A 5858-nucleotide genomic window follows, 5' to 3' on the forward strand; every position below is an offset into this window, starting at 1 on the left:
ATATTGTAATCATATGTTTGGACACTAAAATTTGAAATAAAGGATTTTAATTTAATTTATAGTATAGCTTATTGATAAATTATGACTTTTAGAGAATTTATAATTTGGTTCATAAGTTTTGCTTTATATTATATTTTTGTTTTTTGATTTTGAAAATTAATTATTTAGTCCCTGAATTTTATACTATATTACAATTTAGCTCTGAATTTTGAGAAATGATATATTTAGTCTTTTTAATTTTAATATATAGAATAATTTAGTTTTTATAATTTTAATATTTATAACAAATTCATTCATTGACAGAAATATTAAATTGTTATATATATTAAAATTAGAAGGACTAAGGTGTTATATAATATAAAATTTTAGACTTAAATAATTTATTTTTCTAAATTTAAGGATTAAAGTATAATATAGTGTGAAATTTAAAGGCTAAATAATTAATTTCTTAAAATTTAAAAACTAAAATATAATAAAAGACAAAACCTAGGGATTAAATTGTAAAATTTTCTTTCAAATATTCTATTTTACTTGTTAAGAAATTTTTTAAATTAATTTAAAATAACAATATTTTATAAATTATTTTAAATTTACATTTAAATGAGATATTTATCTCATTAATGAATCTAATATATATTCATGATTTTAATTAATAATAAAAAAAAACTTTTATTAAATTCAAATTTTATATTTTAAATTCTCTCATCTAAACACAAGTCATTTACCTTTTCTAAATGCTTAGAAATTATTGAGTGCATTTGACATATTAAATTTTAATTATTTATATTTATATTTGTTTGGTAATGTATGGTTGAAATCAATTACATTTTTTTATCTTTCAATACTATTCATTTGGAAACCATTGAGAAGCTTCTCACTTTGTCATCTTCTTCCTGTAGCAGCCATACTTTGTATACTTTTTGCATTTTATTAATGCAATCCAGCAAATTGGCCAACCCACCAACTCCCATTGAAAAAATAAATAAATAAAAAAGCAACCCACTCTTTTTTTTTAAATAAAAATAATTTAGAGATCATCCCAACTGGTTTGATTAAAAATTACAATCAGATTGATTTAATTTATAATCAAATCAGATAGAATTTTGATAAGAAAAATCAAACCGAATATAATTGAATTAAATTTAAATTAAATAAAAATATATTTAACTTAGATAGAAATTGATAAATTTAGATTGATTTGTCTAATTTCGATTAAAATCAATTTTTTCTAAAAAAAGAAAACATCTATATTATAAATTTAATCAAATTTAACCCTTAAATATGATTTCAATTCCCTTAATTTATAATCAAACATTGATTGAAATTAATTAAATTTAAATAAAAAAAAATTGGAATTTGATAGAAATGGATAAATTTATTTTGATTGGTTTAATTTTGATTTAAAATCATTTTTTAAAAAAAATAAAATATTTATATTATAAATTTGATTAAATTTAAATTGAATTTAATCACATCAAAATTAAAAAAAAAAACCCTTAAATATGATTTCAATTCCCTTAATCCTGAAACAAAAGTCATCAATTCAAATTCAAATTTAGTAAAGAAATTTATGACATGGGAATGGGAGGACGAACAGTACACACTAGGGGCCTACACCAGTTGAAACTGAGAATGAATACGATTGGACTAAGTGCACATGCAATGGCCTGAGAATTGGCACGTTTTACAGTACCAGTTGCGCACTTACCAGAAGGGACCTGTTCGTCAGTTTGATGGAGTGATGATTGGGACTTCATTGGATACTGGAAACAACTTGGGCGACCAGCCGACCACCAGTTAATATATATATATATATAATAAATTATTATTTAATTTTTATATTTTAATAAAATTAATTATTTAATTTTTATATTTACACTTGAATATATATATTTAATAATTTATTAATTACCATTTTACTTAAAATTATTATAATAAAAATAAATATATTTTTATAAATTATTAATTAAAATATATAAAATTAGGCTAACTCGGAACGAGGCGCTAGCTTCTCTAAACAATTGCTTAGGCTCATGTCACGGTAAGCAGAATAATTGAGAGTTGTTATTTTTATAATTTTTAATATCTCATTAATATTATTTAAATATTTAAAAAAATTATATTAATTTTTATTTTATTAATATTTATTAAATATTAATTTAAAAGAATTAAATTAATAATTATTTAAAAAAAATTAAAATTTATTACAACATTTAACTCTTAATTTTTTAACTTTTTATTAAATACATATTTAATTTTTTAAGATATATTTTAATTCAATAATTATAGTAAGTTATCAGTAATTAATTATTAATGATTAATTTTTAATTAATAAGTAGTATTTAAAAACTTAAAAATTTGAGGTTTGGTTGATTATTTACTTTAAAAATTAGTTTAAAAATTATATTTATTGAATATTTTAAATTAATAATTAAAAAATTTAAGAGCTAAAAATTGACTTAAACACACCCTGAACCTTAAAAATGTAAAATTAAGTGAACTTGCAATCTCAATAAATATTCAAATTGAAAAAAAAAATTAGACTAGTTAAAAGTGTTATTAAACTTTTTTTTTAAACAAAAATCATGAGTTAATTTATGTATTTGATTTTTTTAAATTTATTAAATTATAAAATTTAAAAATAAAAAGAAAGATTTTTTTTAAATATTCACTTTTAAGATAATTATCACACGTGATCATTTAATTTTCTGAGTATTTTTATAAAGTCACTAAATTTTAATTTTTTTATAAAATTTATAAAATTTTAATTTTATTTCATTAAAGTCACTATAATAAAAATTAAAAATTTTTAGATTAATATATTGATGTGTCAATTATTTTATAAATAAAATTATCTAATTAGTAATTACTAATAAAAAAAAATGAAGAAAAAGGAGTTTGATAACAAGAGGAAATAGCTAATGGTATTTTATGCATTTTATTTTTTTAAATAAATTAATAAAATAAATTAATTTTATTTATAAAATAATTAATTAATTAATTAATTAATATATAAATTTTTATATATTAAATCCAACCACTATGTGGAAGCACAAGCCTAATAGCCAATTAGGCATTTGAAATCGTACCAAGTTGGTGTTGCGGTGCCACTTTCGATTGCGTCTTAAAAAATATAAATCCCACTATGGAAATTCAACAAATTGAGTGCGTGGCGACAACGTTTCATGCATATCCGTTCAACCCTTTAATTATTTTATTACAAAATTAAATAAAACAAAATCAATAACAGGTAAGCACGCTGCGTGGCGACAGCAAAGTTTGTGCATATCCATTTGCACTTTAGTCCTTACTTAATCCACTCCGAATCTTTATTTTATTCTTGTCCAAGAAGCCGCATACCCTCTCCCGATTTTGGTCCTGCTTGATCAAGGAAAGTAATCAGTAAGATACTTAAAAAAATTATATTATTTAAATTTAAATTTAATTAATATTTTTAAATTTTTAAATTTTAATTTAAATTTAATTAAAATATATTTTTAATCATTTGAATTTATTTTAAATTTAATTATTATTATTTAAAAATATTTAAATTTATTTAATTTTATATATTTTAATTAAAAATCGATGTAAAAATAATTTTTATTGATAATTAATATTTTAAAAATTTAATAATTCCATATAAAATTTTAATTTTATTTTATATAAAATAAAATATATAAAAATTTATAAGTATTATTATAAAAAATATATTTTATATTTAATTAAATATTTATATAAATAAATTTAAGTAATAGATATCTAACATAAAAAATTTAAACTTGATTCGAATCCGCTGTAAGTATAAAATTTCAAATTAAAACTTATTTCAAACCTGATTATATATTATTTAAATGGAATAAAGCTTAATTTGCCAGCTGTATTTATTGGAGATGTTTAATTTAGTCGATTTTTAATTTTTGATCTAATTTAACCCATAAATTTTAATTTATGCTCAAATTAGTCTAATTGATTAATATGTGTCATTGTTTAATATTTAATTATTTTTTAATATTAAAATATTATTTTATTGTAAAATTATTTTTATTATTCAATATTATTAATTAAATTAAAAATATAAAAAATATCTTTATATTTTCATATAATTAATAAAAAATTTAATTAATTCTAATATTTAAATAAAAATATAATTTTTGTATTTTATGCTTTTAATTTAAAATTAAATAAAACTAAAAATATAAAAATATTATTTTTTTTATTTCCATGTTATTAAGTAATATTAAAAAAGTAAAATATAAAAATAACTAATTATAGTTAATTAATTAAGATTAAAAATAATTAACTAAGAAATTAATATTAAAAAATAATTAACTTTAAAAATATTTAAAAAATAAAAAAAAGCAACTCACACACTAAAGTGGTGAGTGAGTTGTATTTTTCTTAAAATTGAGCTAAATTTAACATAAATTGAAATTTTTGAGTTAAATAAAATAAAAAATTAAAATTGGGCTAAATTGAACCTCTCCAATAAATACAGGGAGGAAATTAGACTTTATTTTTTACCTAAACTTATCCTGTTAAGGTTCTGGTAGATCGTGCATTTGTAAAGCTCGTTTAACATTACTGTCAAAACTTCTGTTTAGAAAATAATTTTTTTAAATATACTAGTTAGAAAATATTAAAAAATAATTAAAAATTAAATTTAATCAATTTTAATTATAAAAATATTAAAATAAATTTTTTTAATCACATTTAAAATAATATTTTTATTTAAAAAAATAATTTTAACTTTCAAAATTTAATACGAAACAAGCTGATAATAGCTTGGCTATTGCCATTCCTATGATTAACATCATTAACTGTTTTAATAGTTATTAATTATTTTAATAATTATTAATTATTCTACTAACAGATAGTTATTAAATATTAATTATTAAATTATTTATATAATTATTTAAAATAAAAATAATAATTAAATTAACTGTTAAAATTAAATACCATAAAATACATCATTATTTTATATTTAAAAAAAGTTAGTTTTTAACACTTTTAATATATAATATAGTTTCCTATTTTATTTGTTTATTTTCATTTTATTTTATTTATTATTTTATTATTAAAATTAATTATTTTATATTAAGAATGCAAAGGAAAGTTCAAGTATCCAATCATTGTTTAATCTTTTTCTATGTCCCTTTCCTTCCTCCCCTCCTACCCTTCCCCTTCAATCAAAATCAGCACGAAACGGGTCAGAGCTGAATTGCATTTGCGTGAGATTTTTTTTTGTTGTATTTAATAATTACTGAAATTATTAAAATTTATTTTTTATTAATTTTTATTGAATAAAAAAATTAATTTATTTAATAATAATTAATTTTAATTAAAAAATAATAAAAAATTAAATTAACTGTGTCTAAATAAATAGCCCATATTTAAGTTATTGTGTTGAGTCGATTTAATGTCTGAGTGATAAAAAATTTGATTCATACATATTTTTTATAAGAAATAAAATGTGAAATTAGATAAAAATTATTTATGGGCTAAATTATATTTTTAAAGTAGTAAAATATTATCAATATAAATTAAAACACTAGAAAAAAATATGTTGAATTTATAAAATATAAAAATTAAATCATAATATCAATTAAATTTTAAATAATAAATCATTTAATTTCAAAAAATTAAATTAATTAAAATTTTAAGAATTAAATTAAGCAATTAATGGAGTATTAATTTGTTAATAAAATTTAAATTTATCAAATTTTGACATGTTAATTTTATTATATTTTAAATACTTAGTTGTAATTTATCTTAAAAATAATGGGACTGGTTTATGTATTATGATATATTTTAGGGATTAATTTGTAAAATATAAATAAATAACTAAATAAATGTCTGCT

This window comes from Hevea brasiliensis, chromosome 13 (genome assembly GCF_030052815.1).
Source record: "Hevea brasiliensis isolate MT/VB/25A 57/8 chromosome 13, ASM3005281v1, whole genome shotgun sequence".
Classification (NCBI taxonomy): domain Eukaryota; kingdom Viridiplantae; phylum Streptophyta; class Magnoliopsida; order Malpighiales; family Euphorbiaceae; genus Hevea; species Hevea brasiliensis.